Source organism: Scyliorhinus canicula, chromosome 3 (assembly GCF_902713615.1).
Source record: "Scyliorhinus canicula chromosome 3, sScyCan1.1, whole genome shotgun sequence".
Classification (NCBI taxonomy): Eukaryota; Metazoa; Chordata; class Chondrichthyes; order Carcharhiniformes; family Scyliorhinidae; genus Scyliorhinus; species Scyliorhinus canicula.
The window spans coordinates 273648569-273671381 of record NC_052148.1 but is presented as its reverse complement, the minus strand read 5'-3'; positions in this window follow the sequence as shown (position 1 = coordinate 273671381).

The window sequence follows — 22813 nt, the reverse complement described above, 5'->3', positions numbered from 1 at the left end:
CGAGCATTCAGGTAAAGTACACTTATGTTGGCTTTTATACCTCTGTTTTGAATCTTAACACCTCGATCAGTAACCTCTCCTAAGTTATTTTACCTCTTAACTTTTCTCCTAATTTTCCTTGTCGTTGAACCCATATCTTCATGTAACAACCTGCCGCGTCGCTTTTCATTTATGTTTTTACTTCCCGTTTTATTCCCTCTTTCTACCGTCCTTCCTTTTTGTTGGTATAAACCTTTGCTGAGCACTGTGAAAAATCACTTGGAAGGTTCTCCACTGTTCCTCAACTGTTACACCATAGTCTTTGCTCCCAGTCTACCTTAGCTAGCTCTTCTCTCATCCCATTGTAATCTCCTTTGTTTAAGCACAAAACACTGGTGTTTGATTTAACCTTCTCACCCTCCAGTATTACTGGGCCTATTCACTGAGCTCCCCTCAGTCACTGTACCTTGTACTGTCGCCCTTTTTGATTGTTGACTATGGCGTCTCTGCCTTACACTTTCCCCCTTACTGCCTTTTGCTTCTGTCCCTGTTTTACTACCTTCCGACTTCCTGCATCGGTTCCCATCCCCCTGCCATATTAGTTCAAACACTGTCCAACTGCCCTAGCAAACATCCCCCCTAGGACATCGGTTGCAGTCCTGCCCAGGTGTAACCCGTCCAGTTTGTACAGGTCCCACCTCCCCCAGAACCGGTTCCAATGCCCCAGGAATCTGAAACCCTCCCCCTCACACCATCTCCTCAGCTACGTATTCATCCTATATATCCTGTCATTTCTACTCTGACTAGCACGTGGCACCGGTAATAATCCTGAGATCACTACCTTCGAGGTCCGATTTCTTAACTTCCTTCCCAGCTCCCTGTATTCTGCTTTTAGGGTCTCATCCCTTTTTTTACCTGTGTCGTTTGTACCGATGTGCACCACAACCACTGGCTGTTCACCCTCTGATGCACGATCAATCACTACTGAAGCGAGATTGTAGTCCAGTTGAAGGCTTTAATGAACAAGTAGTTACCCCAGCAGCTCTGGTACAGAATGACTGCTGTGGGTGAAACACAGACTCTTATGCTCCGCCTGCTGGGCGGAACCAGCAGGCAGATTTTACCACTCATACTACAGCATAAGGTACATCCCACTGAGGTACCGCGATACCCATAATATTGCCTACCACACCCTCACCCTCCAGAATGTCTTGTACCCGCTCAGAGACATCCTTGACCCTCGCACCAGGGAGGCAACACACCATCCTGGAGTCTCGTTTGCGGCCACAGAAACGCCTGTCTATTCTCCTATTGATAACTATTGCATTGTCACACTTATCCCCCCTCCACTCTGCAGCAGAACCAACCATGGTGCCAGGAGTTTGGCTGTTGCTGCTTTCCCCTGAGGGGCCATTCCCCTCAACAGTATCCAAAGCGGGATATCTGTTCTGCAGGGGAATGGCCACAGGAGATTCCTGCACTGCCTGCCTCGCTCTCTTGCTCTGTCTGGTGGTCATCCATTCCCTTCCTGCCTGCGGAGTCTGAGCCTGCGGTGTGGCTACCTCTCTATGCGTGCTCTCCACAATACTCTCCAACTCACGGATACTCCACAGTGTCTCCAGCCGCCGCTACAGCTCTGAAACTCGAGCTTCCAGGAGCTGTAACTGGAGACACTTCCTGCACACATGCTGACCCTGGGGACTGGAACTGTCCCCAACCTGCCACATGGAGCACATGGGATGGACCCGCTCCAGCATAACCAGTGCCATCTTGTTGTCTGGGATGAGTGTGTGTGGGGAGTGTAATGTGTGTGTGTGGCTGGGATGAGTGTGTGTGGGGAGTGTAATGTGTGTGTGCAGCTGGGATGAGTGTGTGTGGGGAGTGCAATGTGTATGTGCGGCTGGGATGAGTGTGTGTGGGGAGTGTAATGTGTGTGTGCGGCTGGGATGAGTGTGTGTGGGGAGTGTAATGTGTGTGTGTGCGGGGCTGGGATGAGTGTGTGTGGGGAGTGCAATGTGTATGTGCGGCTGGGATGAGTGTGTGTGGGGAGTGTAATGTGTGTGTGCGGCTGGGATGAGTGTGTGTGGGGAGTGTAATGTGTGTGTGCGGCTGGGATGAGTGTGTGTGGGGAGTGTAATGTGTGTGTGCAGCTGGGATGAGTGTGTGTGGGGAGTGTAATGTGTGTGTGCGGCTGGGATGAGTGTGTGTGGGGAGTGTAATGTGTATGTGAGGCTGGGATGAGTGTGTGTGGGGAGTGTAATGTGTGTGTGTAGCTGTGATGAGTGTGTGGGGAGTGTAATGTGTGTGTGCGGCTGGGATGAGTGTGTGTGGGGAGTGTAATGTGTGTGTGCGGCTGGGATGAGTGTGTGTGGGGAGTGTAATGTGTGTGAGCGGCTGGGATGAGTGTGCGTGGGGAGTGTAATGTGTGTGTGGGGCTGGGATGAGTGTGTGTGGGGAGTGTAATGTGTGTGTGCGGCTGGGATGAGTGTGTGTGGGGAGTGTAATGTGTGTGTGCGGCTGGGATGAGTGTGTGTGGGGAGTGTAATGTGTGTGAGCGGCTGGGATGAGTGTGCGTGGGGAGTGTAATGTGTGTGTGGGGCTGGGATGAGTGTGTGTGGGGAGTGTAATGTGTGTGTGTGGCTGGGATGACTGTGTGTGGGGAGTGTAATGTGTGTGTGCGGCTGGGATGAGTGTGTGTGGGGAGTGTAATGTGTATGTGAGGCTGGGATGAGTGTGTGTGGGGAGTGTAATGTGTGTGTGTAGCTGTGATGAGTGTGTGTGGGGAGTGTAATGTGTGTGTGCGGCTGGGATGAGTGTGTGTGGGGAGTGTAATGTGTGTGTGCGGCTGGGATGAGTGTGTGTGGGGAGTGTAATGTGTGTGAGCGGCTGGGATGAGTGAGTGTGGGGAGTGTAATGTGTGTGTGCGGCTGGGATGAGTGTGTGTGGGGAGTGTAATGTGTGTGTGGGGCAGGGATGAGTGTGTGTGGGGAGTGTAATGTGTGTGTGCGGCTGGGATGAGTGTGTGTGGGGAGTGTAATGTGTGTGTGGCAGGGATGAGTGTGTGTGGGGAGTGTAATGTGTGTGTGCGGCTGGGATGAGTGTGTGTGGGGAGTGTAATGTGTGTGTGCGGCTGGGATGAGTGTGTGTGGGGAGTGTGATGTGTGCGTGGGGCTGGGATGAGTGTGTGTGGGGAGTGTAATGTGTGTGCGGCTGGGATGAGTGTGTGTAGGGAGTGTAATGTGTGTGTGGGGCTGGGATGAGTGTGTGTGGGGAGTGTAATGTGTGTGCGGCTGGGATGAGTGTGTGTGGGGAGTGTAATGTGTGTGTGCGGCTGGGATGAGTGTGTGTGGGGAGTGTAATGTGTGTGTGCGGCTGGGATGAGTGTGTGTGGGGAGTGTAATGTGTGTGTGCGGCTGGGATGAGTGTGTGTGGGGAGTGTAATGTCTGTGCGGCTGGGATGAGTGTGTGTGGGGAGTGTAATGTGTGTGTGCGGCTGGGATGAGTGTGTGTGGGGAGTGTAATGTGTGTGTGCGGCTGGGATGAGTGTGTGTGGGGAGTGTAATATGTGTGTGCGGCTGGGATGAGTGTGTGTGGGGAGTGTGATGTGTGTGTGGGGCTGGGATGAGTGTGTGTGGGGAGTGTAGTGTGTGTGTGGGGCTGGGATGAGTGTGTGTGGGGAGTGTGATGTGTGTGTGGGGCTGGGATGAGTGTGTGTGGGGAGTGTAATGTGTGTGTGGGGCTGGGATGAGTGTGTGTGGGGAGTGTGATGTGTGTGTGTGGCTGGGATGAGTGTATGTGGGGAGTGTAATGTGTGTGTGCGGCTGGGATGAGTGTGTGTGGGGCTGGGATGAGTGTGTGTGGGGAGTGTAATGTGTGTGTGGCTGGGATGAGTGTGTGTGGGGAGTGTAATGTGTGTGTGGGGCTGGGATGAGTGTGTGTGGGGAGTGTAATGTGTGTGTGCGGCTGGGATGAGTGTGTGTGGGGAGTGTAATGTGTGTGTGGGGCTGGGATGAGTGTGTGTGGGGAGTGTAATGTGTGTGTGGCTGGGATGAGTGTGTGTGGGGAGTGTAATGTGTGTGTGCGGCTGGGATGAGTGTGTGTGGGGAGTGTAATGTTTGTGTGGGGCTGGGATGAGTGTGTGTGGGGAGTGTAATGTGTGTGTGGGGCTGGGATGAGTGTGTGGGGGGAGTGTAATGTGTGTGTGGCTGGGATGAGTGTGTGTGGGGAGTGTAATGTGTGTGTGCGGCTGGGATGAGTGTGTGTGGGGAGTGTAATGTGTGTGTGCGGCTGGGATGAGTGTGTGTGGGGAGTGTAATGTGTGTGTGGGGCTGGGATGAGTGTGTGTGGGGAGTGTAATGTGTGTGTGTGGCAGGGATGAGTGTGTGTGGGGAGTGTAATGTGTGTGTGGGGCTGGGATGAGTGTGTGTAGGGAGTGTAATGTGTGTGTGGCTGGGATGAGTGTGTGTGGGGAGTGTAATGTGTGTGTGGGGCTGGGATGAGTGTGTGTGGGGAGCGTAATGTGTGTGTGAGGCTGGGATGAGTGTGTGAGGGGAGTGTAATGTGTATGTGCTGCTGGGATGAGTGTGTGTGGGGAGTGTAATGTGTGTGTGGGGCTGGGATGAGTGTGTGTGGGGAGTGTAATGTGTGTGTGGCTGGGATGAGTGTGTGTGGGGAGTGTAATGTGTGTGTGGGGCTGGGATGAGTGTGTGTGGGGAGTGTAATGTGTATGTGCTGCTGGGATGAGTGTGTGTGGGGAGTGTAATGTGTGTGTGCGGCTGGGATGAGTGTGTGTGGGGAGTGTAATGTGTGTGTGCGGCTGGGATGTGTGTGCGTGGGGAGTGTAATGTGTATGTGCTGCTGGGATGAGTGTGTGTGGGGAGTGTAATGTGTGTGTGCGGCTGGGATGAGTGTGTATGGGGAGTGTAATGTGTGTGTGGGGCTGGGATGAGTGTGTGTGGGGTGTGTAATGTGTATGTGTGGCTGGGGTGAGTGTGTGTGGGGAGTGTAATGTGTGTGTGGCTGGGATGAGTGTTCGTGGGGAGTGTAATGTGTGTGCGCGGCTGGGATGAGTGTGCGTGGGGAATGTAATGTGTGTGTGCGGCTGGGATGAGTGTGTGTGGGGAGTGTAATGCGTGTGTGCGGCTGGGATGAGTGTGTGTGGGGAGTGTAATGTGTGTGTGCGGCAGGGATGAGTGTGTGTGGGGAGTGCAATGTGTGTGTGGGGCTGGGATGAGTGTGTGTGGGGAGTGTAATGTGTGTGTGCGGCTGGGATGAGTGTGTGTGGGGAGTGTAATGTGTGTGGGATTGGGATGAGTGTGCGTGGGGAGTGTAATGTGTATGTGCTGCTGGGATGAGTGTGTGTGGAGTGTAATGTGTGTGTGCGGCTGGGATGAGTGTGTGTGGGGAGTGTAATGTGTGTGTGCGGCTGGGATGAGTGTGTGTGGGGAGTGTAATGTGTGTGTGAGGCTGGGATGAGTGTGTGTGGGGAGTGTAATGTGTGTGTGCGGCTGGGATGAGTGTGTGTGGGGAGTGTAATGTGTGTGTGCGGTTGGGATGAGTGTGTGTGGGGAGTGTTGTGTGTGTGCGGCTGGGATGAGTGTGTGTGGGGAGTGTAATGTGTGTGTACGGCTGGGATGAGTGTGTGTGGGGAGTGTAATGTGTGTGTACGGCTGGGATGAGTGTGTGTGGGGAGTGTAATGTGTGTGTGCGGCTGGGAGGAGTGTGTGTGGGGAGTGTAATGTGTATGTGCGGCTGGGATGAGTGTGTGTGGGGAGTGTAATGTGTGTTTGGGGCTGGGATGAGTGTGTGTGGGGAATGTAATGTGTGTGTGCGGCTGGGATGAGTGTGTGTGGGGAGTGTATTGTGTGTGTGCAGAAGGGATGAGTGTGTGTGGGGAGTGTAATGTGTGTGCGGCTGGGATGAGTGTGTGTGGGGAGTGTAATGTGTGTGTGCGGCTGGGATGAGTGTGTGTGGGGAATGTAATGTGTGTGTGCGGCTGGGATGAGTGTGTGTGGGGAGTGTAATGTTTGTGTACGGCTGGGATGAGTGTGTGTGGGGAGTGTAATGTCTGTGCGGCTGGGATGAGTGTGTGTGGGGAGTGTAATGTGTGTGTGCGGCTGGGATGAGTGTGTGTGGGGAGTGTAATGTGTGTGTGCGGCTGGGATGAGTGTGTGTGGGGAGTGTAATGTGTGTGTGCGGCTGGGATGAGTGTGTGTGGGGAGTGTGATGTGTGTGTGGGGCTGGGATGAGTGTGTGTGGGGAGTGTAGTGTGTGTGTGGGGCTGGGATGAGTGTGTGTGGGGAGTGTGATGTGTGTGTGGGGCTGGGATGAGTGTGTGTGGGGAGTGTAATGTGTGTGTGGGGCTGGGATGAGTGTGTGTGGGGTGTGTGATGGGTGTGTGTAGCTGGGATGAGTGCATGTGGGGAGTGTAATGTGTGTGTGCGGCTGGGATGAGTGTGTGTGGGGCTGGGATGAGTGTGTGTGGGGAGTGTAATGTGTGTGTGTGGCTGGGATGAGTGTGTGTGGGGAGTGTAATGTGTGTGTGCGGCTGGGATGAGTGTGTGTGGGGCTGGGATGAGTGTGTGTGGGGAGTGTAATGTGTGTGTGTGGCTGGGATGAGTGTGTGTGGGGAGTGTAATGTGTGTGTGGGGCTGGGATGAGTGTGTGTGGGGAGTGTAATGTGTGTGTGCGGCTGGGATGAGTGTGTGTGGGGAGTGTAATGTGTGTGTGGGGCTGGGATGAGTGTGTGTGGGGAGTGTAATGTGTGTGTGGCTGGGATGAGTGTGTGTGGGGAGTGTAATGTGTGTGTGCGGCTGGGATGAGTGTGTGTGGGGAGTGTAATGTTTGTGTGGGGCTGGGATGAGTGTGTGTGGGGAGTGTAATGTGTGTGTGGGGCTGGGATGAGTGTGTGGGGGGAGTGTAATGTGTGTGTGGCTGGGATGAGTGTGTGTGGGGAGTGTAATGTGTGTGTGCGGCTGGGATGAGTGTGTGTGGGGAGTGTAATGTGTGTGTGCGGCTGGGATGAGTGTGTGTGGGGAGTGTAATGTGTGTGTGGGGCTGGGATGAGTGTGTGTGGGGAGTGTAATGTGTGTGTGTGGCAGGGATGAGTGTGTGTGGGGAGTGTAATGTGTGTGTGGGGCTGGGATGAGTGTGTGTAGGGAGTGTAATGTGTGTGTGGCTGGGATGAGTGTGTGTGGGGAGTGTAATGTGTGTGTGGGGCTGGGATGAGTGTGTGTGGGGAGCGTAATGTGTGTGTGAGGCTGGGATGAGTGTGTGAGGGGAGTGTAATGTGTATGTGCTGCTGGGATGAGTGTGTGTGGGGAGTGTAATGTGTGTGTGGGGCTGGGATGAGTGTGTGTGGGGAGTGTAATGTGTGTGTGGCTGGGATGAGTGTGTGTGGGGAGTGTAATGTGTGTGTGGGGCTGGGATGAGTGTGTGTGGGGAGTGTAATGTGTATGTGCTGCTGGGATGAGTGTGTGTGGGGAGTGTAATGTGTGTGTGCGGCTAGAATGAGTGTGTGTGGGGAGTGTAATGTGTGTGTGCGGCTGGGATGTGTGTGCGTGGGGAGTGTAATGTGTATGTGCTGCTGGGATGAGTGTGTGTGGGGAGTGTAATGTGTGTGTGCGGCTGGGATGAGTGTGTGTGGGGAGTGTAATGTGTGTGTGCGGCTGGGATGAGTGTGTATGGGGAGTGTAATGTGTGTGTGGGGCTGGGATGAGTGTGTGTGGGGTGTGTAATGTGTATGTGTGGCTGGGGTGAGTGTGTGTGGGGAGTGTAATGTGTGTGTGGCTGGGATGAGTGTTCGTGGGGAGTGTAATGTGTGTGCGCGGCTGGGATGAGTGTGCGTGGGGAGTGTAATGTGTGTGTGCGGCTGGGATGAGTGTGTGTGGGGAGTGTAATGCGTGTGTGCGGCTGGGATGAGTGTGTGTGGGGAGTGTAATGTGTGTGTGCGGCAGGGATGAGTGTGTGTGGGGAGTGCAATGTGTGTGTGGGGCTGGGATGAGTGTGTGTGGGGAGTGTAATGTGTGTGTGCGGCTGGGATGAGTGTGTGTGGGGAGTGTAATGTGTGTGGGGCTGGGATGAGTGTGCGTGGGGAGTGTAATGTGTATGTGCTGCTGGGATGAGTGTGTGTGGAGTGTAATGTGTGTGTGCGGCTGGGATGAGTGTGTGTGGGGAGTGTAATGTGTGTGTGCGGCTGGGATGAGTGTGTGTGGGGAGTGTAATGTGTGTGTGAGGCTGGGATGAGTGTGTGTGGGGAGTGTAATGTGTGTGTGCGGCTGGGATGAGTGTGTGTGGGGAGTGTAATGTGTGTGTGCGGCTGGGATGAGTGTGTGTGGGGAGTGTTGTGTGTGTGCGGCTGGGATGAGTGTGTGTGGGGAGTGTAATGTGTGTGTGCGGCTGGGATGAGTGTGTGTGGGGAGTGTAATGTGTGTGTACGGCTGGGATGAGTGTGTGTGGGGAGTGTAATGTGTGTGTGCGGCTGGGAGGAGTGTGTGTGGGGAGTGTAATGTGTGTGTGGGGCTGGGATGAGTGTGTGTGGGGAGTGTAATGTGTATGTGCGGCTGGGATGAGTGTGTGTGGGGAGTGTAATGTGTGTTTGGGGCTGGGATGAGTGTGTGTGGGGAATGTAATGTGTGTGTGCGGCTGGGATGAGTGTGTGTGGGGAGTGTATTGTGTGTGTGCAGAAGGGATGAGTGTGTGTGGGGAGTGTAATGTGTGTGCGGCTGGGATGAGTGTGTGTGGGGAGTGTAATGTGTGTGTGCGGCTGGGATGAGTGTGTGTGGGGAATGTAATGTGTGTGTGCGGCTGGGATGAGTGTGTGTGGGGAGTGTAATGTTTGTGTACGGCTGGGATGAGTGTGTGTGGGGAGTGTAATGTCTGTGCGGCTGGGATGAGTGTGTGTGGGGAGTGTAATGTGTGTGTGCGGCTGGGATGAGTGTGTGTGGGGAGTGTAATGTGTGTGTGCGGCTGGGATGAGTGTGTGTGGGGAGTGTAATGTGTGTGTGCGGCTGGGATGAGTGTGTGTGGGGAGTGTGATGTGTGTGTGGGGCTGGGATGAGTGTGTGTGGGGAGTGTAGTGTGTGTGTGGGGCTGGGATGAGTGTGTGTGGGGAGTGTGATGTGTGTGTGGGGCTGGGATGAGTGTGTGTGGGGTGTGTAATGTGTGTGTGGGGCTGGGATGAGTGTGTGTGGGGTGTGTGATGGGTGTGTGTGGCTGGGATGAGTGCATGTGGGGAGTGTAATGTGTGTGTGCGGCTGGGATGAGTGTGTGTGGGGCTGGGATGAGTGTGTGTGGGGAGTGTAATGTGTGTGTGTGGCTGGGATGAGTGTGTGTGGGGAGTGTAATGTGTGTGTGGGGCTGGGATGAGTGTGTGTGGGGAGTGTAATGTGTGTGTGCGGCTGGGATGAGTGTGTGTGGGGAGTGTAATGTGTGTGTGGGGCTGGGATGAGTGTGTGTGGGGAGTGTAATGTGTGTGTGGCTGGGATGAGTGTGTGTGGGGAGTGTAATGTGTGTGTGCGGCTGGGATGAGTGTGTGTGGGGAGTGTAATGTTTGTGTGGGGCTGGGATGAGTGTGTGTGGGGCGTGTAATGTGTGTGTGGGGCTGGGATGAGTGTGTGTGGGGAGTGTAATGTGTGTGTGGCTGGGATGAGTGTGTGTGGGGAGTGTAATGTGTGTGTGGGGCTGGGATGAGTGCGTGTGGGGAGCGTAATGTGTGTGTGTGGCAGGGATGAGTGTGTGTGGGGAGTGTAATGTGTGTGTGGGGCTGGGATGAGTGTGTGTGGGGTGTGTGATGGGTGTGTGTGGCTGGGATGAGTGTATGTGGGGAGTGTAATGTGTGTGTGCGGCTGGGATGAGTGTGTGTGGGGCTGGGATGAGTGTGTGTGGGGAGTGTAATGTGTGTGTGTGGCTGGGATGAGTGTGTGTGGGGAGTGTAATGTGTGTGTGGCTGGGATGAGTGTGTGTGGGGAGTGTAATGTGTGTGTGGGGCTGGGATGAGTGTGTGTGGGGAGTGTAATGTGTATGTGCTGCTGGGATGAGTGTGTGTGGGGAGTGTAATGTGTGTGTGCGGCTTGGATGAGTGTGTGTGGGGAGTGTAATGTGTGTGTGCGGCTGGGATGTGTGTGCGTGGGGAGTGTAATGTGTATGTGCTGCTGGGATGAGTGTGTGTGGGGAGTGTAATGTGTGTGAGCGGCTGGGATGAGTGTGTATGGGGAGTGTAATGTGTGTGTGGGGCTGGGATGAGTGTGTGTGGGGTGTGTAATGTGTATGTGTGGCTGGGGTGAGTGTGTGTGGGGAGTGTAATGTGTGTGTGGCTGGGATGAGTGTTCGTGGGGAGTGTAATGTGTGTGCGCGGCTGGGATGAGTGTGCGTGGGGAGTGTAATGTGTGTGTGCGGCTGGGATGAGTGTGTGTGGGGAGTGTAATGCGTGTGTGCGGCTGGGATGAGTGTGTGTGGGGAGTGTAATGTGTGTGTGCGGCAGGGATGAGTGTGTGTGGGGAGTGTAATGTGTGTGTGGGGCTGGGATGAGTGTGTGTGGGGAGTGTAATGTGTGTGTGCGGCTGGGATGAGTGTGTGTGGGGAGTGTAATGTGTGTGGGGCTGGGATGAGTGTGCGTGGGGAGTGTAATGTGTATGTGCTGCTGGGATGAGTGTGTGTGGAGTGTAATGTGTGTGTGCGGCTGGGATGAGTGTGTGTGGGGAGTGTAATGTGTGTGTGCGGCTGGGATGAGTGTGTGTGGGGAGTGTAATGTGTGTGTGAGGCTGGGATGAGTGTGTGTGGGGAGTGTAATGTGTGTGTGCGGCTGGGATGAGTGTGTGTGGGGAGCGTAATGTGTGTGTGCGGCTGGGATGAGTGTGTGTGGGGAGTGTTGTGTGTGTGCGGCTGGGATGAGTGTGTGTGGGGAGTGTAATGTGTGTGTGCGGCTGGGATGAGTGTGTGTGGGGAGTGTAATGTGTGTGTACGGCTGGGATGAGTGTGTGTGGGGAGTGTAATGAGTGTGTGCGGCTGGGAGGAGTGTGTGTGGGGAGTGTAATGTGTATGTGTGGCTGGGATGAGTGTGTGTGGGGAGTGTAATGTGTGTGTGGGGCTGGGATGAGTGTGTGTGGGGAATGTAATGTGTGTGTGCGGCTGGGATGAGTGTGTGTGGGGAGTGTATTGTGTGTGTGCATAAGGGATGAGTGTGTGTGGGGAGTGTAATGTGTGTGCGGCTGGGATGAGTGTGTGTGGGGAGTGTAATGTGTGTGTGCGGCTGGGATGAGTGTGTATGGGGAGTGTAATGTGTGTGTGGGGCTGGGATGAGTGTGTGTGGGGTGTGTAATGTGTATGTGTGGCTGGGGTGAGTGTGTGTGGGGAGTGTAATGTGTGTGTGGCTGGGATGAGTGTTCGTGGGGAGTGTAATGTGTGTGCGCGGCTGGGATGAGTGTGCGTGGGGAGTGTAATGTGTGTGTGCGGCTGGGATGAGTGTGTGTGGGGAGTGTAATGCGTGTGTGCGGCTGGGATGAGTGTGTGTGGGGAGTGTAATGTGTGGCTGGGATGAGTGTGTGTGGGGAGTGTAATGCGTGTGTGCGGCTGGGATGAGTGTGTGTGGGGAGTGTAATGTGTGTGTACGGCTGGGATGAGTGTGTGTGGGGAGTGTAATGTCTGTGCGGCTGGGATGAGTGTGTGTGGGGAGTGTAATGTGTGTGTGCGGCTGGGATGAGTGTGTGTGGGGAGTGTAATGTGTGTGTGCGGCTGGGATGAGTGTGTGTGGGGAGTGTAATATGTGTGTCCGGCTGGGATGAGTGTGTGTGGGGAGTGTGATGTGTGTGTGGGGCTGGGATGAGTGTGTGTGGGGAGTGTAATGTGTGTGTGTGGCTGGGATGAGTGTGTGTGGGGAGTGTAATGTGTGTGTGGGGCTGGGATGAGTGTGTGTGGGGAGTGTAATGTGTGTGTGCGGCTGGGATGAGTGTGTGTGGGGAGTGTAATGTGTGTGTGGGGCTGGGATGAGTGTGTGTGGGGAGTGTAATGTGTGTGTGGCTGGGATGAGTGTGTGTGGGGAGTGTAATGTGTGTGTGCGGCTGGGATGAGTGTGTGTGGGGAGTGTAATGTTTGTGTGGGGCTGGGATGAGTGTGTGTGGGGAGTGTAATGTGTGTGTGGGGCTGGGATGAGTGTGTGTGGGGAGTGTAATGTGTGTGTGGCTGGGATGAGTGTGTGTGGGGAGTGTAATGTGTGTGTGGGGTTGGGATGAGTGCGTGTGGGGAGCGTAATGTGTGTGTGTGGCAGGGATGAGTGTGTGTGGGGAGTGTAATGTGTGTGTGGGGCTGGGATGAGTGTGTGTAGGGAGTGTAATGTGTGTGTGGCTGGGATGAGTGTGTGTGGGGAGTGTAATGTGTGTGTGGGGCTGGGATGAGTGTGTGTGGGGAGCGTAATGTGTGTGTGAGGCTGGGATGAGTGTGTGAGGGGAGTGTAATGTGTGTGTGCGGCTGGGATGAGTGTGTATGGGGAGTGTAATGTGTGTGTGGGGCTGGGATGAGTGTGTGTGGGGAGTGTAATGTGTGTGTGGCTGGGATGAGTGTGTGTGGGGAGTGTAATGTGTGTGTGGGGCTGGGATGAGTGTGTGTGGGGAGTGTAATGTGTGTGTGCGGCTGGGATGAGTGTGTGTGGGGAGTGTAATGTGTGTGTGCGGCTGGGATGTGTGTGCGTGGGGAGTGTAATGTGTATGTGCTGCTGGGATGAGTGTGTGTGGGGAGGGTAATGTGTGTGTGCGGCTGGGATGAGTGTGTATGGGGAGTCTAATGTGTGTGTGGGGCTGGGATGAGTGTGTGTGGGGTGTGTAATGTGTATGTGTGGCTGGGGTGAGTGTGTGTGGGGAGTGTAATGTGTGTGTGGCTGGGATGAGTGTTCGTGGGGAGTGTAATGTGTGTGCGCGGCTGGGATGTGTGTGCGTGGGGAGTGTAATGTGTGTGTGCGGCTGGGTTGAGTGTGTGTGGGGAGTGTAATGCGTGTGTGCGGCTGGGATGAGTGTGTGTGGGGAGTGTAATGTGTGTGTGCGGCAGGGATGAGTGTGTGTGGGGAGTGTAATGTGTGTGTGGGGCTGGGATGAGTGTGTGTGGGGAGTGTAATGTGTGTGTGCGGCTGGGATGAGTGTGTGTGGGGAGTGTAATGTGTGTGGGGCTGGGATGAGTGTGCGTGGGGAGTGTAATGTGTATGTGCTGCTGGGATGAGTGTGTGTGGAGTGTAATGTGTGTGTGCGGCTGGGATGAGTGTGTGTGGGGAGTGTAATGTGTGTGTGCAACTGGGATGAGTGTGTGTGGGGAGTGTAATGTGTGTGTGAGGCTGGGATGAGTGTGTGTGGGGAGTGTAATGTGTGTGTGCGGCTGGGATGAGTGTGTGTGGGGAGTGTAATGTGTGTGTGCGGCTGGGATGAGTGTGTGTGGGGAGTGTTGTGTGTGTGCGGCTGGGATGAGTGTGTGTGGGGAGTGTAATGTGTGTGTGCGGCTGGGATGAGTGTGTGTGGGGAGTGTAATGTGTGTGTACGGCTGGGATGAGTGTGTGTGGGGAGTGTAATGTGTGTGTGCGGCTGGGAGGAGTGTGTGTGGGGAGTGTAATGTGTATGTGCGGCTGGGATGAGTGTGTGTGGGGAGTGTAATGTGTGTGTGGGGCTGGGATGAGTGTGTGTGGGGAATGTAATGTGTGTGTGCGGCTGGGATGAGTGTGTGTGGGGAGTGTATTGTGTGTGTGCAGAAGGGATGAGTGTGTGTGGGGAGTGTAATGTGTGTGCGGCTGGGATGAGTGTGTGTGGGGAGTGTAATGTGTGTGTGCGGCTGGGATGAGTGTGTGTGGGGAGTGTAATGTGTGTGCGAGGCTGGGATGAGTGTGTGTGGGGAATGTAATGTGTGTGTGCGGCTGGGATGAGTGTGTGTGGGGAGTGTAATGTTTGTGTGCGGCTGGGATGAGTGTGTGTGGGGAGTGTAATGTGTGTGTGCGGCTGGGATGAGTGTGTGTTGGGAGTGTAATGTGTGTGCGGCTGGGATGAGTGTGTGTGGGGAGTGTAATGTGTGGCTGGGATGAGTGTGTGTGGGGAGTGTAATGTGTGTGTGTGGGTGGGATGAGTGTGTGTGGGGTGTGTAATGTGTGTGTGGGGCTGGGATGAGTGTGTGTGGGGAGTGTAATGTGTGTGTGGCTGGGATGAGTGTGTGTGGGGAGTATAATGTGTGTGTGGGGCTGGGATGAGTGTGTGTGGGGAGAGTAATGTGTGTGTGGCTGGGATGAGTGTGTGTGGGGAGTGTAATGTGTGTGTGGCTGGGATGAGTGTGTGTGGGGAGTGTAATGTGTGTGTGGGGCTGGGATGAGTGTGTGTGGGGAGTGTAATGCGTGTGTGCGGCTGGGATGAGTGTGTGTGGGGAGTGTAATGTGTGTGTGCGGCAGGGATGTGTGTGTGTGGGGAGTGTAATGTGTGTGTGGGGCTGGGGATGAGTGTGTGTGGGGAGTGTAATGTGTGTGTGCGGCTGGGATGAGTGTGTTGGGGAGTGTAATGTGTGTGTGGGGCTGGGATGAGTGTGCGTGGGGGATGTGTAATGTGTATGTGCTGCTGGGATGAGTGTGTGTGGGGAGTGTAATGTGTGTGTGCAGCTGGGATGATGTGTATGGGGAGTGTAATGTGTGTGTGGGGCTGGGATGAGTGTGTGTGGGGTGTGTAATGTGTATGAAGGCTGGGGTGAGTGTGTGTGGGGAGTGTAATGTTTGTGTGGCTGGGATGAGTGTGCGTGGGGAGTGTAATGTGTGTGCGCGGCTGGGATGAGTGTGCGTGGGGAGTATAATGTGTGTGTGCGGCTGGGATGAGTGTGTGTGGGGAGTGTAATGCGTGTGTGCGGCTGGGATGAGTGTGTGTGGGGAGTGTAATGTGTGTGTGCGGCAGGGATGAGTGTGTGTGGGGAGTGTAATGTGTGTGTGGGGCTGGGATGACTGTGTGTGGGGAGTGTAATGTGTGTGTGCGGCTGGGATGAGTGTGTGTGGGGAGTGTAATGTGTGTGGGGCTGGGATGAGTGTGCGTGGGGAGTGTAATGTGTATGTGCTGCTGGGATTAGTGTGTGTGGGGGAGTGTAATGTGTGTGTGTGGCTGGGATGAGTGTGTGTGGGGAGTGTAATGTGTGTGTACGGCTGGGATGAGTGTGTGTGGGGAGTGTAATGTGTGTGTGAGGCTGGGATGAGTGTGTGTGGGGAGTGTAATGTGTGTGTGCGGCTGGGATGAGTGTGTGTGGGGAGTGTAATGTGTGTGTGCAGCTGGGATGAGTGTGTGTGGGGAGTGTTGTGTGTGTGCGGCTGGGATGAGTGTGTGTGGGGAGTGTAATGTGTGTGTGCGGCTGGGATGAGTGTGTGTGGGGAGTGTAATGTGTGTGTACGGCTGGGATGAGTGTGTGTGGGGAGTGTAATGTGTGTGTGCGGCTGGGAGGAGTGTGTGTGGGGAGTGTAATGTGTATGTGCGGCTGGGATGAGTGTGTGTGGGGAGTGTAATGTGTGTGTGGGGCTGGGATAAGTGTGTGTGGGGAATGTAATGTGTGTGTGCGGCTGGGATGAGTGTGTGTGGGGAGTGTATTGTGTGTGTGCAGAAGGGATGAGTGTGTGTGGGGAGTGTAATGTGTGTGCGGCTGGGATGAGTGTGTGTGGGGAGTGTAATGTGTGTGTGCGGCTGGGATGAGTGTGTGTGGGGAATGTAATGTGTGTGTGCGGCTGTGATGAGTGTGTGTGGGGAGTGTAATGTTTGTGTGCGGCTGGGATGAGTGTGTGTGGGGAGTGTAATGTGTGTGTGCGGCTGGGATGAGTGTGTGTTGGGAGTGTAATGTGTGTGCGGCTGGGATGAGTGTGTGTGGGGAGTGTAATGTGTGTGTGAGGCTGGGATGAGTGCGTGTGGGGAGTGCAATGTGTGTGCGGCTGGGATGAGTGTGTGTGGGGAGTGTAATGTGTGTGTGCGGCTGGGATGAGTGTGTGTGGGGAGTGTTGTGTGTGTGCGGCTGGGATGAGTGTGTGTGGGGAGTGTAATGTGTGTGTGCGGCTGGGATGAGTGTGTGTGGGGAGTGTAATGTGTGTGTACGGCTGGGATGAGTGTGTGTGGGGAGTGTAATGTGTGTGTGCGGCTGGGAGGAGTGTGTGTGGGGAGTGTAATGTGTATGTGCGGCTGGGGTGAGTGTGTGTGGGGAATGTAATGTGTGTGTGCGGCTGGGATGAGTGTGTGTGGGGAGTGTATTGTGTGTGTGCAGAAGGGATGAGTGTGTGTGGGGAGTATAATGTGTGTGCGGCTGGGATGAGTGTGTGTGGGGAGTGTAATGTGTGTGTGCGGCTGGGATGAGTGTGTGTGGGGAATGTAATGTGTGTGTGCGGCTGGGATGAGTGTGTGTGGGGAGTGTAATGTTTGTGTGCGGCTGGGATGAGTGTGTGTGGGGAGTGTAATGTGTGTGTGCGGCTGGGATGAGTGTGTGTTGGGAGTGTAATGTGTGTGCGGCTGGGATGAGTGTGTGTGGGGAGTGTAATGTGTGTGTGTGGCTGGAATGAGTGTGTGTGGGGAGTGTAATGTGTGTGTGCGGCTGGGATGAGTGTGTGTGGGGAGTGTAATGTGTGTGTGGCTGGGATGAGTGTGTGTGGGGAGTGTAATGTGTGTGTGGGGCTAGGATGAGTGTGCGTGGGGAGTGTAATGCGTGTGTGCGGCTGGGATGAGTGTGTGTGGGGAGTGTGATGTGTGTGTGGGGCTGGGATGAGTGTGTGTGGGGAGTGTAATGTGTGTGTGGGGCTGGGATGAGTGTGTGTGGGGAGTGTAATGTGTGTGTGCGGCTGGGATGAGTGTGTGTGGGGAGTGTAATGTGTGTGTGCGGCTGGGATGAGTGTCTGTGGGGATTGTAATGTGTGTGTGCGGCTGGGATGAGTGTGTGTGTGGAGTGCAATGTGTGTGTGGCTGGGATGTGTGTGTGTGGGGAGTGTAATGTGTGTGTACGGCTGGGATGAGTGTGTGTGGGGAGTGTAATGTGTGTGTGTGGCTGGGGTGAGTGTGTGTGGGGACTGTAATGTGTGTGTGTGGCTGGGATGAGTGTGTGTGGGGAGTGTAATGTGTGTGTGGGGCTGGGATGAGTGTGTGTGGGGAGTGTAATGTGTGTGTGGCTGGGATGAGTGTGTGAGGGGAGTGTAATGTGTGTGTGGGGCTGGGATGAGTGTGTGTGGGTGTGTAATGTGTATGTGTGGCTGGGATGAGTGTGTGTGGGGAGTGTAATGTGTGTGTGGGGCTGGGATGAGTGTGTGTGGGGAGTGTAATGTGTGTTTGAGGCTGGGATGAGTGTATGTGGGGAGTGTAATGTGTGTGTGGCTGGGATGAGTGTGTGTGGGGAGTATAATGTGTGTGTGGGGCTGGGATGAGTGTGTGTGGGGAGAGTAATGTGTGTGTGGCTGGGATGAGTGTGTGTGGGGAGTGTAATGTGTGTGTGGCTGGGATGAGTGTGTGTGGGGAGTGTAATGTGTGTGTGGGGCTGGGATGAGTGTGTGTGGGGAGTGTAATGCGTGTGTGCGGCTGGGATGAGTGTGTGTGGGGAGTGTAATGTGTGTGTGCGGCAGGGATGTGTGTGTGTGGGGAGTGTAATGTGTGTGTGGGGCTGGGATGAGTGTGTGTGGGGAGTGTAATGTGTGTGTGCGGCTGGGATGAGTGTGTGTGGGGAGTGTAATGTGTGTGTGGGGCTGGGATGAGTGTGCGTGGGGAGTGTAATGTGTATGTGCTGCTGGGATGAGTGTGTGTGGGGCGTGTAATGTGTGTGTGCAGCTGGGATGAGTGTGTATGGGGAGTGTAATGTGTGTGTGGGGCTGGGATGAGTGTGTGTGGGGTGTGTAATGTGTATGAAGGCTGGGGTGAGTGTGTGTGGGGAGTGTAATGTGTGTGTGGCTGGGATGAGTGTGCGTGGGGAGTGTAATGTGTGTGCGCGGCTGGGATGAGTGTGCGTGGGGAGTATAATGTGTGTGTGCGGCTGGGATGAGTGTGTGTGGGGAGTGTAATGCGTGTGTGCGGCTGGGATGAGTGTGTGTGGGGAGTGTAATGTGTGTGTGCGGCAGGGATGAGTGTGTGTGGGGAGTGTAATGTGTGTGTGGGGCTGGGATGACTGTGTGTGGGGAGTGTAATGTGTGTGTGCGGCTGGGATGAGTGTGTGTGGGGAGTGTAATGTGTGTGGGGCTGGGATGAGTGTGCGTGGGGAGTGTAATGTGTATGTGCTGCTGGGATTAGTGTGTGTGGGGAGTGTAATGTGTGTGTGTGGCTGGGATGAGTGTGTGTGGGGAGTGTAATGTGTGTGTACGGCTGGGATGAGTGTGTGTGGGGAGTGTAATGTGTGTGTGAGGCTGGGATGAGTGTGTGTGGGGAGTGTAATGTGTGTGTGCGGCTGGGATGAGTGTGTGTGGGGAGTGTAATGTGTGTGTGCAGCTGGGATGAGTGTGTGTGGGGAGTGTTGTGTGTGTGCGGCTGGGATGAGTGTGTGTGGGGAGTGTAATGTGTGTGTGCGGCTGGGATGAGTGTGTGTGGGGAGTGTAATGTGTGTGTACGGCTGGGATGAGTGTGTGTGGGGAGTGTAATGTGTGTGTGCGGCTGGGAGGAGTGTGTGTGGGGAGTGTAATGTGTATGTGCGGCTGGGATGAGTGTGTGTGGGGAGTGTAATGTGTGTGTGGGGCTGGGATAAGTGTGTGTGGGGAATGTAATGTGTGTGTGCGGCTGGGATGAGTGTGTGTGGGGAGTGTATTGTGTGTGTGCAGAAGGGATGAGTGTGTGTGGGGAGTGTAATGTGTGTGCGGCTGGGATGAGTGTGTGTGGGGAGTGTAATGTGTGTGTGCGGCTGGGATGAGTGTGTGTGGGGAGTGTAATGTGTGTGTGCGGCTGTGATGAGTGTGTGTGGGGAGTGTAATGTTTGTGTGCGGCTGGGATGAGTGTGTGTGGGGAGTGTAATGTGTGTGTGCGGCTGGGATGAGTGTGTGTTGGGAGTGTAATGTGTGTGCGGCTGGGATGAGTGTGTGTGGGGAGTGTAATGTGTGTGTGAGGCTGGGATGAGTGCGTGTGGGGAGTGCAATGTGTGTGCGGCTGGGATGAGTGTGTGTGGGGAGTGTAATGTGTGTGTGCGGCTGGGATGAGTGTGTGTGGGGAGTGTTGTGTGTGTGCGGCTGGGATGAGTGTGTGTGGGGAGTGTAATGTGTGTGTGCGGCTGGGATGAGTGTGTGTGGGGAGTGTAATGTGTGTGTACGGCTGGGATGAGTGTGTGTGGGGAGTGTAATGTGTGTGTGCGGCTGGGAGGAGTGTGTGTGGGGAGTGTAATGTGTATGTGCGGCTGGGGTGAGTGTGTGTGGGGAATGTAATGTGTGTGTGCGGCTGGGATGAGTGTGTGTGGGGAGTGTATTGTGTGTGTGCAGAAGGGATGAGTGTGTGTGGGGAGTGTAATGTGTGTGCGGCTGGGATGAGTGTGTGTGGGGAGTGTAATGTGTGTGTGCGGCTGGGATGAGTGTGTGTGGGGAATGTAATGTGTGTGTGCGGCTGGGATGAGTGTGTGTGGGGAGTGTAATGTTTGTGTGCGGCTGGGATGAGTGTGTGTTGGGAGTGTAATGTGTGTGCGGCTGGGATGAGTGTGTGTGGGGAGTGTAATGTGTGTGTGTGGCTGGAATGAGTGTGTGTGGGGAGTGTAATGTGTGTGTGCGGCTGGGATGAGTGTGTGTGGGGAGTGTAATGTGTGTGTGGCTGGGATGAGTGTGTGTGGGGAGTGTAATGTGTGTGTGGGGCTAGGATGAGTGTGCGTGGGGAGTGTAATGCGTGTGTGCGGCTGGGATGAGTGTGTGTGGGGAGTGTGATGTGTGTGTGGGGCTGGGATGAGTGTGTGTGGGGAGTGTAATGTGTGTGTGGGGCTGGGATGAGTGTGTGTGGGGAGTGTAATGTGTGTGTGCGGCTGGGATGAGTGTGTGTGGGGAGTGTAATGTGTGTGTGCGGCTGGGGTGAGTGTGTGTGGGGACTGTAATGTGTGTGTGTGGCTGGGATGAGTGTGTGTGGGGAGTGTAATGTGTGTGTGGGGCTGGGATGAGTGTGTGTGGGGAGTGTAATGTGTGTGTGGCTGGGATGAGTGTGTGAGGGGAGTGTAATGTGTGTGTGGGGCTGGGATGAGTGTGTGTGGGTGTGTAATGTGTATGTGTGGCTGGGATGAATGTGTGTGGGGAGTGTAATGTGTGTGTCCAGCTGGGATGAATGTGTGTGGGGAGTGTAATGTGTGTGTGGGGCTGGGATGAGTGTGTGTGGGGAGTGTAATGTGTGTTTGAGGCTGGGATGAGTGTATGTGGGGAGTGTAATGTGTGTGTGTGGCTGGGATGAGTGTGTGTGGGGTGTGTAATGTGTGTGTGGGGCTGGGATGAGTGTGTGTGGGGAGTGTAATGTGTGTGTGCGGCTGGGATGAGTGTGTGTGGGGAGTGTAATGTGTGTTTGGGGCTGGGATGAGTGTGTGTGGGGAGTGTAATGTGTGTGCGGCTGGGATGAGTGTGTGTGGGGAGTGTAATGTGTGTGTGCGGCTAGGATGAGTGTGTGTGGGGAGTGTAATGTGTGTGTGCGGCTGGGATGAGTTTGTGTGGGGAGTGTAATGTGTGTGCGGCTGGGATGAGTGTGTGTGGGGAGTGTAATGTGTGTGTGAGGCTGGGATGAGTGCGTGTGGGGAGTGCAATGTGTGTGCGGCTGGGATGAGTGTGTGTGGGGAGTGTAATGTGTGTGTGCGGCTGGGATGAGTGTGTGTGGGGAGTGTTGTGTGTGTGCGGCTGGGATGAGTGTGTGTGGGGAGTGTAATGTGTGTGTGCGGCTGGGATGAGTGTGTGTGGGGAGTGTAATGTGTGTGTACGGCTGGGATGAGTGTGTGTGGGGAGTGTAATGTGTGTGTGCGGCTGGGAGGAGTGTGTGTGGGGAGTGTAATGTGTATGTGCGGCTGGGGTGAGTGTGTGTGGGGAATGTAATGTGTGTGTGCGGCTGGGATGAGTGTGTGTGGGGAGTGTATTGTGTGTGTGCAGAAGGGATGAGTGTGTGTGGGGAGTGTAATGTGTGTGCGGCTGGGATGAGTGTGTGTGGGGAGTGTAATGTGTGTGTGCGGCTGGGATGAGTGTGTGTGGGGAATGTAATGTGTGTGTGCGGCTGGGATGAGTGTGTGTGGGGAGTGTAATGTTTGTGTGCGGCTGGGATGAGTGTGTGTGGGGAGTGTAATGTGTGTGTGCGGCTGGGATGAGTGTGTGTTGGGAGTGTAATGTGTGTGCGGCTGGGATGAGTGTGTGTGGGGAGTGTAATGTGTGTGTGTGGCTGGAATGAGTGTGTGTGGGGAGTGTAATGTGTGTGTGCGGCTGGGATGAGTGTGTGTGGGGAGTGTAATGTGTGTGTGGCTGGGATGAGTGTGTGTGGGGAGTGTAATGTGTGTGTGGGGCTAGGATGAGTGTGCGTGGGGAGTGTAATGCGTGTGTGCGGCTGGGATGAGTGTGTGTGGGGAGTGTGATGTGTGTGTGGGGCTGGGATGAGTGTGTGTGGGGAGTGTAATGTGTGTGTGGGGCTGGGATGAGTGTGTGTGGGGAGTGTAATGTGTGTGTGCGGCTGGGATGAGTGTGTGTGGGGAGTGTAATGTGTGTGTGCGGCTGGGGTGAGTGTGTGTGGGGACTGTAATGTGTGTGTGTGGCTGGGATGAGTGTGTGTGGGGAGTGTAATGTGTGTGTGGGGCTGGGATGAGTGTGTGTGGGGAGTGTAATGTGTGTGTGGCTGGGATGAGTGTGTGAGGGGAGTGTAATGTGTGTGTGGGGCTGGGATGAGTGTGTGTGGGTGTGTAATGTGTATGTGTGGCTGGGATGAGTGTGTGTGGGGAGTGTAATGTGTGTGTCCAGCTGGGATGAATGTGTGTGGGGAGTGTAATGTGTGTGTGGGGCTGGGATGAGTGTGTGTGGGGAGTGTAATGTGTGTTTGAGGCTGGGATGAGTGTATGTGGGGAGTGTAATGTGTGTGTGTGGCTGGGATGAGTGTGTGTGGGGTGTGTAATGTGTGTGTGGGGCTGGGATGAGTGTGTGTGGGGAGTGTAATGTGTGTGTGCGGCTGGGATGAGTGTGTGTGGGGAGTGTAATGTGTGTTTGGGGCTGGGATGAGTGTGTGTGGGGAGTGTAATGTGTGTGCGGCTGGGATGAGTGTGTGTGGGGAGTGTAATGTGTGTGTGCGGCTAGGATGAGTGTGTGTGGGGAGTGTAATGTGTGTGTGCGGCTGGGATGAGTTTGTGTGGGGAGTGTAATGTGTGTGTGGCTGGGATGAGTGTGTGTGGGGTGTGTAATGTGTGTGTGGTGCTGGGATGAGTGTGTGTGGGGAGTGTAATGTGTGTGTGTGGCTGGGATGAGTGTGTGTGGGGAGTGTAATGTGTGTGTGCGGCTGGGATGTGTGTGTGGGGAGTGTAATGTGTGTGTGCGGCTGGGATGAGTGTGTGTGGGGAGTGTAATGTGTGTGTGCGGCTGGGATGAGTGTGTGTGGGGAGTGTAATGTGTGTTTGGGGCTGGGATGAGTGTGTGTGGGGAGTGTAATGTGTGTGTGCGGCTGGGATGAGTGTGTGTGGGGAGTGTAATGTGTGTGTGCGGCTGGGATGAGTGTGTGTGGGGAGTGTAATGTGTGTGTGCGGCTGGGATGAGTGTGTGTGGGGAGTGTAATGTGTGTGTGGGGCTGGGATGAGTGTGTGTGGGGAGTGTAATGTGTATGTGCGGCTGGGATGAGTGTGTGTGGGGAGTGTAATGTGTGTGTGCGGCTGGGATGAGTGTGTGTGGGGAGTGTAATGTGTGTGCGGCTGGGATGAGTGTGTGTGGGGA